The sequence below is a fragment of the Prunus persica genome, chromosome G6 (genome assembly GCF_000346465.2).
Source record: "Prunus persica cultivar Lovell chromosome G6, Prunus_persica_NCBIv2, whole genome shotgun sequence".
Taxonomy (NCBI): domain Eukaryota; kingdom Viridiplantae; phylum Streptophyta; class Magnoliopsida; order Rosales; family Rosaceae; genus Prunus; species Prunus persica.
The window spans coordinates 27,498,871-27,508,794 of NC_034014.1; the positions used below are offsets into that span (position 1 = coordinate 27,498,871).

General features: G+C 34.3%; 1 long non-coding RNA gene across 1 annotated transcript; it reads left to right on the forward strand.

Annotated features, from left to right (window-relative positions):
- Nucleotides 6,111–9,622, forward strand: LOC109949973. The gene is made up of 3 exons (XR_002272308.1): nucleotides 6,111–6,534; nucleotides 6,628–6,682; nucleotides 9,241–9,622. It is a non-coding gene; the product is annotated as an uncharacterized LOC109949973 (long non-coding RNA).

Consider the following 9,924-nt stretch of genomic DNA (forward strand, 5'->3'; position numbering starts at 1 on the left):
GAGCATATTATCCTTTTGGTATTTCTATATGTTATCTTTTCGAAATTGGACGTGGATTTGGGTTTTGTAGTTGTGGACTTTATGCCTGGATTTTTAATACTACAACAACAACAACAACATCATTATCATTATCATACATACATACATACATGATACATCCATCGTTATAAATTTGTTTGGCTGGTGACCCTACTTTTCCTTTTAATAACTATGGTTTAAAGGCATGATAAATAAGTCTTTGACTTGCCCATAATGGGTTTTTAAAATCTGCCTCCCCTTCATTTTGGGAGAGACTTTTCTTGGGTATATATTTAGTGCTGGGATGTAGCATTCGCTGTGGTGCTGTAATGATGTAAAGTTTTAGATGATTCATTGAAGTTTACTTGAACAAAATAATTTAGATTTTTGTTTTGTTTCAGTCCTTGTTTATGAAGCCGACACCATATTGTAGGACTCCAAAAATCTACGGTTTATAATCGTCGCGTGAGTGTCTGTGTTTAGTTCAAACAAAACATGTAAATCATTGTTTTTAAATAAACATTAAAAAAATAAAAAATAAAAAGGTTAAGATAAAAGAAGGATTGAGCTTTATAACATCATCTTATCCAAAACAATTAGTCTCAATTGCTTTTGAATGAAAATCATGATCCAGTCTCATTGAATAATTGAGTCTTATTGTGCAATCCCTTGATTAAGGTAAACAAAATGCCACACTTTGCCCTTTAATCCACCGAAGCATAGAAATTTATATCAAGGACATGATTGCCTTTTCCAATTGATGTAGAATGTATCATAAAGCCAGCAATTAGGGGACACCAAAATCCCAAACTTTATACTCTTTGATTATAGGCAGGGCCCCCACCAAATTGTAAAGTTAAAAACATATAATACAAGTTCAACAAAGTGATAAGACAATCTGGAAATGAAGTTCGCAAAATCTATTAAAAACTGAATCTAAGCCAAATTTTGAAATGGACTGTATCCTTTAAAATGTTCAATGAAAAAAGAAAAAGGAAAAAAGTGATAGGATATGATGTTTTACATGAAAGATAAAGAAAATAAAGTGATTAGATATATAATTTGTATTAGCTATTTGAAACTAGTGGTTTTTTTTTCCTGAATTATGAATGCAATCGTTGAATTTCTCAAAAACAGTGAGCCGATTGATTGGATGGGTTTAGATGTCTTCAATGAAGAAGACGATTTGTCCTTTAATTTTTGCTTTTGCTTCATATGACTAGAAAATGTTCATCCAACATGCGCTTGCTTGCTCCCATTACATTTACACATTTACATTTACAATAGAAGTTGAAATTTGAGAAATTCACAAAATTAGGGTTTGTGATTCCATGTGGACCACCACACTGGGCCCCAAGCATGGGTAATACGGGCAACGTTCACGCGGAACCTTACTGGGTTTTGTCCACGTGGACGCTTTCCTGACCCAACATTGGATTTGGCACGTTCCATGGTGGACCCAATTTTGTGGAGCATCTTTTCCTTCATCTCCTGTTTGGTGCATGCACCATTATTAATCAGAAATGAGATTGTGATATGGTTTTTTTATTTATAAATTTTCCAGAGATTAAAAGATTTGAGGTCCTAAAATTGACTGATCAGAGAGAGTTGGCTGGACGCTGGAGGTTTTGGAGGTGGAAATTGACTTGGAGAGCAGGAAAGAGATTTGGAGGGTGTGGAAATTCACGTGTGTGTATGAACTTCACGTGACATTTGTTTCCATGTCCATGGAATTTGGTATCCAGCAGCATAGAGCCTTTGTTGACATGAGCCCACTGGGTCAGTGATTTGCATGACATTGCATGATAGGGTCTCTCGGTTACTTCCACGTGTTCAGCCAACCAAGGCGACAAAACCCATAAATTATTTCCCAACTTCCCTACCTCCTCCGTTTCATTGCCCTATTTTTTCTATTTTTCCTCATGTCACCTGTCAGATAATGAGAGAAAATAAAAAGCGAGACAATGAAGCGGAAATAGAGAAGTATAATTTCTTGTAAGGAATGGAATTGATGATTGATATTGCAGTCATGGGAGCCACATATCCATTTTATGAGCATGGCTATAAGTTGGTTAAATTTATATCTAATTGTCTTCTTTAATTTAAAGCACATGGATTACAAAAATTAAAACAGTAGTTTGATATGTGGACAGAGATTCATGGGAAGAAAATGACAAATTGGGTTTGCCTAAACATGTTGGAAATGGCATGCATGAAGATCCCAAGCAAGAAAATCATGAGAGAAAGAGACAGAGATGGTAAAGAAAATATATACAGCGTGGTACAGGGTGCAAAGATGCAGGAAAACCAGAGGATAATATAAGAAAATGATGAGGCTTCATAGGATTATAGAAGAAACCACTGACCTCTAAATAAATATAAATGCATGCCTTCGTGGCTGCGGAGCCAAGATTTTAAATGGACCCAAACATGGATCATGCTTTATCAACACTAGCAGTTTTCTGCTGGCCATTGTCTGTGCCTCCCCTGCAATCTGCACATGACCACCAGACCCATCTATATAATCTGCAGAGATATAACTATATATATTTGTGTGTGTGTGTGTTTTTTATTTATTTATTGTGACTGAAATCTTTGATTGCTATGAATGAATGAATTTAAGGAAATGCAGAAGCACAGTGCCGGCAGGGTGCTGTTGAAAACAACAACCAGCTGCCTGCTTTTATTTTTTCTCTTGTTTTCTGGTTTCACCATTATCTGAGATTCATGCAAATTGCTTCTGCTAGTCTTATCAAAAAAGGGCCTTCACATAGCATTTGCAGAGCGAAAATAATATTTTAAAAAGCATGGTTCCAACTATGTTGTTGACTGTGCTGATAAGATAATCAAGGGAGGTGATTTTTTCACTTACACTCATTTTTATTTTTTAATATTTTTTAATTAATTTTGTTCTTTTTTGTTTTTTATCTTTTCTATTCTAATTTTGTTCTTTATTTTCTTTCCTATTCTATTTTTATCCTACAATTTTCTTTAATAAGAAGACATGTACAATCACTTACTAATATTATGAAAGAATAAAATTCTGAAACTATTATGCATACCTTGCTCTCTGCATATCTAAGCTCCTAATGATAGTTTGGTTAGTAGCATTATTTGGTTCTTCGACCTGTTAAAAATTTATTATCTATTAACTACAACAAAGATAAATAGTACTCACATGCTTGGTCAAAAAACCACAAAGAATTTGACGTACAAATACTTGCATTTCTGTCCATTTCCAATAATTTTTTTTGTTTTATATTCTGTTAACTTTTCTTAAATTCAGTTATGAAAACCTTAATGTAGGATAAAGATAAAATTGGAAAGAGAAAGAACAAAAAAGAACAATATTAATTAAAAAATATTAAAAAGCAAAAGAGAGTGTAAGTGGAGAAAAGAGAAGTGGAAAAATCAACTCTCTTAATCAAATAGTGTTTAGCAAATGTGTGAACAAAACAACCTCTTTATTTATTTTAGGACCTTTCCTATAGAGGGGTGATAGTATACTAAATTCACACACATTATACGAATACTATAACTCAAATTCAGAACCTTTCATAAAGAAACAATTACTCCAAACCACTACAATAGTGAATCCTGTACTCTTTATTTTGATTTTTAGTGTGTATAAACATAGCATATGTACTCCAAACCACTTTAAGTGGAGAACAAGGAAGAGGGCAGCCTTTTTATTTTCCTTTTTTTTTATAATAATGTGATGAGAGCAATCATTTTTCAGGTTTGTGCAGGGCCCCATATATCTTTTTCTAATATGTTATCTGATCAGCCCATATTTCTCCTCCGCCCATGTTTATTGTGATGTTCAGGATAAAAGTAAAATAAACAGAAATCAGATATCCTAGATAGCGGGGACAACTGTAAATTACCAACAAGCGTGTGGGAGGAACAAAGTCAGAGGACAATATTTAAGCAGAAGATAAATGACAACTTGAGTCATTTGACACAAGCAAGCGATGAGAAATTATGATCCATTGATCTCTTTGGGGTTGGTAGGGACATTGCTTTTCCAACTCTTCAAGGTTTATATGATTGCAAGTTTGGAACTTCCACACATTGTTGTCTCAGTAAAAGACTAATAAAGGTGTTTGTGGTAGAATTATATTGGGGTGAAAAGACCAATTTGTTTACTGCTTTATGATATAGTATGAGACAAGGATGATGGAGTAGATGAGATAGGGTTACAATCTTAGCAGATATGCTAAAATACTGTTCTTGCAATGCAACTTGATCAGATGATGCAAAGGCAGATCCAAAGCAGATCAATTGAGCATCAAATCTCAAACTGCTCCACATTTGCCTATGCAACTTGCTGCTTTTCACCATATTTTTTTTCATGATTGAATAGATTAATTGAGCAAGACATGCAGATTGAATATAAATGCATGCTTAAGAATTAAAAAAAGAAAGCCGATCCTTGTAAAGTGGACTTACAAACTAAGTAGGGTATTAAAGTGATTGTGATGTGACGGAGACTAAGCTAGGTGGACAACACAGAAAAACAGTGAAAAAAAGAAGAAGAAAAGTTTACAATGTGTAATTCATCTTCACAAGTCTCGGTAGCTTAACAATTGTTAACGTCAGATACTAAGTTTACCTCCTAATTTGTGCATCTTGTCTTCAACAACAGACAATGGGTCCTTGAAGCAGAGTGATTCTTTCGCAATCTGGCACCAATGGCCCCATATCCAGAAGTAATGATATGACAGACAAAATGGAATTTAGTGAGGCAGCATCGTAAAGAAGATTCCATTACAATCAGGACAGGACATTGCAGAGAACCTCTGAAATAAACCTGCACTACTAGTTGTAGAAGACAGAAAAAGTAATTAGGTCCTAATTTGAGTCATAATGAGCTTAAAAAGAGATTTATAGTGAAATCAGATTGCATGTTTAAAATATTTGATTGCACTGCATTTTTTTTTTGGTCTGACTAATGGACTATTTAAACATGAATTATTAAAAGGAAGGTATCCTGTTACAGATTATCAGTGCTTTTTCTTGAACAAGTATCAGTCTAAGCAGCCTTTCTTGTATGTATTTTGTTAATCAAATTCAGCAGCAGAGTTGTCCAGAAAAAAAAATTCAGCAGCAGTAGTTATTGACTTCCTTCTCAAAAGATGCATTTACCAAGAATCAAATTCCAATGACAGCTTATTATATAACAGTGATAATGCCCATACTGCATTGCAATTCCTCTCTCTCTCTCTCTCTCTCTCTCTCTCTCTCTCTCTCTCTCTCTCTCTATATATATATATATATATATATAGACACACACATATGTATGACGACGGTGACAATCAGATTAGTAGCTATATGATCTGAAATCAGAATATTACATTGCAGAAATTAGCGGGAAAACATCCACTAGAGGAGAAGAAAATTATGCAAAATGGAGAAAAAGTGTACTAGCTCCATGCATGTACATATATAGCTTTGAAGCATTAAGAAAAGAAAAGTTATATATGTTGGAATGTTAGTCACTTAACCCAACTCTATGGTGAGAAAGAAAAAGAACATCTTTGCCTTCCTATGAGGAACAACTGGAAGACTTATGCCCCGTTTTTTTGCTCCATTTTTTTATTACATAAAACTAAGATAGAGCACCTGTGCCACTATTGAACTCACCATGTGAAAATAAGGAACCAATTAAATGCCTCAGATTTGACTCTTCCTGCACTTGCACAATGCATTTGCTTTGCTGGTCATGGGATCCATACCCTAACACTACAAGAAAAAACCTCTTTCGCCACGAAATCTTTTGTGACCAACTCAAATTTGGTCGCCAAGCAAGGTTATGGGAGACAAAGTTTTTTATTTCGTCGCCAATAATTTCGTCAAATTTATTAACTAATTGACCAGAAAATATGTCCGAATGGCTACCAAAAGATTTGGTCGCTAGGGGAGGAATTGGCGACCAATCACAAGATTGGTCGCCTTTAAGCTTGAAAATTATTGGCGACTAAATTATGTCGTCTCTAAAGTTGCTTGCGTCGTCTCTAAATTTGAGATGCCGCGAAAATATTTTGTGAGATACCGCCCAAATATTTCTTGAAACTTGGCGACCAATTTTTTTGGTCGCTGTTCCTGTAAAAAAGAATATAAAGTATTAAAACTGTGTCGTTTTCCTTATTTGACATGTTGGCAACCAAATAGCTTGGTGGCTGATTCTGGGAGACTATAAATTAAAAAAATTTCCCTAACCCGTTACTTCCCCCAATTTACTTCTCTCGTATCCACTCTCTCCACCGTCTTCCACACCACCGATGCCTTCAACTAAGTCCTCCACGAACGCTCGCAATGAAATCTTCCAACGATGCCGGCCAATCACTTATATACCCACTATCTCTTCATCCCCCTTCAGATTTCTCATGGTCCTTATTTCTCACTCTCTTTCCCAAAATCACCCTTCATCGATGCCAACCACTTGCTGCTACAACAACATATACTAGAGATTCTCTGCAATGTGCTCAGCCACATACCAACTCTGATTCAAAGGTGCTTTTATTATTTTTTGTTTATTTAGCTATTTTTCTGTAATTATTTGATTTTGATTCTGTAAAAATAAAATTTAGTTGGTTTTTGTCTTAGTAACGATGTGGTCGACCACCCCTCAACCACTTCTCATCTGCTGTCTCTATGTTAGGTATTAAAACTTCTCTGAATATTTTGAGTTACGAGTTTGGAATCATGGAAATGTTAAGATTTACCTTTTTTATATATTATTATTATGAAGATTTCTTGTGCTTGCGTTGCCTGGTGGTGTTTTGTAATTGATGCTTTGTTTCTTTGCTGGATCTTGCAGTGATTCAGCATTTTTCAGATTTCTTTGTTAAGCTTTCATTCAAGAACTTAATTCTTAAGGTCTTTTTATATTTTATTTATGTAAACTGTGAGAACAAATAAAAGAGAAGCAACCTTGATTGAGCACTGCCATTTGAGAATTTTCCATTATGGATAATTGTAGCTATTAAAGACTTGAAGGCCCCATCAGACAACCAAGAGACCAACGCTAGGCTGTGAATCTATTGTTGTAGATGGTAGGTTTCAGCATCCTTTGTTTTCCCTCTCTTTATTAGAAATAAAAAATTGTGCCACCATTTTATTTCTTTCTTGTGCCTTTTAAAAATTCTTGTTTGGCTCATATTCTTTTGAAACTTAACTTTTAAAGACCCTGCATTATAATTTTTTTTTCCTTCTCTTTTCATATATCGGAGGACTTCAATGAATTCACTTAAATTGATAAGGTCTCTAGTCTGCAAGAGATATTTGGTTATGTACTGTGAATAAGTATATGTTATTGATGTAATTTTGTATTCCCTGTTTCCATTTTAAAAGATCTTTTTGCTAGTGTTTAAATTTCAACCGAGAAGAAGCGAGTATTCTAAAGGTTGCTGTTATACATTATACGTATGTCCTTTGGGAAAGTTTTTCTAACATGACTAGGATTTTGAAGTTGAAGTGGGTCTAACATGACTAGGAACTTGCGTATCTGATTTTCAAACATCTGAGATGAAATTTTTCTCTCATTTTTGGCTAATGGAGATTGTGAATTGGCAATCAAGTTGAGGAGCTATTTAAAAACATACATTGCCTATTTGATTTGGATTTTCTATTTTTCTCTGGTTTGATGTAGCAGTAGCCATTTTGATTTTGCTAGAAGATTTAGCTATAAGGAATTGCTTTCTGTTGTTTGAAACCAAACCAAATTCTCATTTGAAGCAATAAGTTTCTAGGAATCTGTTATACACATGAACTTATTTGATGACTGCAAATACCTATATTAATTTCTTGGACCTTGATTTGGAAAAGGGAGTGAAGGAGAGTGACTTCTAAACTGATTTTTAAGAGTTATATTCATTAACGAAAAGAGGTATATCTCATTTTTGCTTAAAATTTTGTTCCCATTATCCAATTGAAACTGTTAGCTAAACAGTGTGTAGTTGAAGATAAACAAGGTTGATCTTTTTCTCTTTATTTCAGTGTAGTATGGTGCTCCTATTTTTGTGTTTGTAATGTGCAAGATGAACTATAATAAGAAGAAGAAATCTTGTTAGGCACTGAGGTCTTCCGGTTAAGGTTGTGATTGATTACAACATGATGGCAATCTAGTAATCACAGTGATGATTATAGTGATTTAGATTGATAAGGTAGTGTTTTGTGCTTTAACTTTCAAATGATATGCCATTGGCATTACAGGTGGGTTAGAGTTCTTTCTTTCTAGGAAGTGCAATTAAGTCTTAAGGTGCTTGGGTATTGCAGCTTGTTTTCATTTTACCTTGCTGATGCCCCTTTGGTCCACATCATAATTTTTCTGTTTGAGAAATTAGATATATCATTGTCTTTGTGTTTTTATTAATTTTTAACACTAGAAAGAATTATATTTTAAATTAAAGCTGGTCCTAAATCAAAATACCTGCATAGCTCTGCCAAGGACTTCTGCACTATTGTTATTATTGTTATTAGTTCACTAAATAGGTTGAATAGAATATGAGATGCTTCCTTTGTGAGAAAAAGCTCTGTAACCTCTATGTACTCATTTAAGCATACCCACTCTCTTTCCCCAAAACTTTCTGATGGCTTGAGTTATTTTCCACTCTCTGCCCCCAGACCATCTACCCTTCAGTTCGCTTTATCTTATAATGTGTTTAGAACAATGTCATTTAGGTGTCTTTAACTTTACCGGGGTAGTATCCTGTTTTTCCATGTCAAATTTATTTGAGGTGGAAGGATTTGGTTTGGGGTTTTGGACAGAGGACCATTTGAGGTAAGAACCTCTTCTTCCTATTACACTTGGTTCCATTTAAGGTGTGGATTATACTTTGGATTTTATGATTTATGTTATCTAATGGGTTTGTGCCATGCATAATATTAGTCTTTACATTGGTTTTTCGTAACTGTTTCCCTTCTTTATTTGTGGTAATTGATGATTTGATTTCTGTTATTATCACAAAGGTATGCTTTGACAATCGATATTGAGAGCTATGAAAAATGAATTCAATTTTTTAAAGTTGGTTTATTGAAGACCAGCAATCAGTTTTCTTATGTCGAACTCTTTTTTGATGGCTTATTTAGTTAAGATTGTGAATTTCAGTTTTGGTCTCTCTCTCTCTCTCTATATATATATATATATATGTTAATTTTAATTTTCTTGGTTTTGGCATCTTCTTGAGCATATTTCCTTATTTTGTTTCTTTTGTAAAGGAAGATGATGAGTTTGAGAAGGTCAAGCAAACAATTGGGAGTGTTTGGGAATTCCACGATATTAGATCACAGCCCCTATCCCACAGGTGTTAAAGATCATGACTACAAAACTTGAGGATACAAAAGGCATAGTATACATGTATTTTGTTTTGTTCAAAATAGTATACAAGCTTGGTAATAGTCTTAGAGTGGGGAAATAATGATTGCAGAACTTGGGTTTACCAAGGGCAAGAATATATGGAGCTTGGCCTCCAGTCTTTCAGTGGAATTTGGATATGTTATGTGTACTTGAATGACTAGTACACTTGTGTACTTTTGAATGAGAGAAATTTGTATTCATGTAATTTCCTATTGATCTATTGATCTAAATTTATTGTTTTTCGAAATTACAATATGTTAATGCACAAAAGGTTAAATTATCACAAAACATAATATAAATAAAATAAATAAAAACACAAAATATACATATTTTAGCGACCAACTGTGCGAGCTTTAGCGACCAAATCTGGTAGTCACCAAAAACTATCGGCGACCAACCAATCTATTGGTCGCCTAATCCTTCTTCAGTTCGCGGCAAATTTTGGTATTTTTGCGGGAACCTGTCTTTATAGGCGACGAACTAATTAGTGAAAGGCGACGAAACCAATTGGTCGCATAAAGGTTTTGGCGACGAAAATTTTTTTT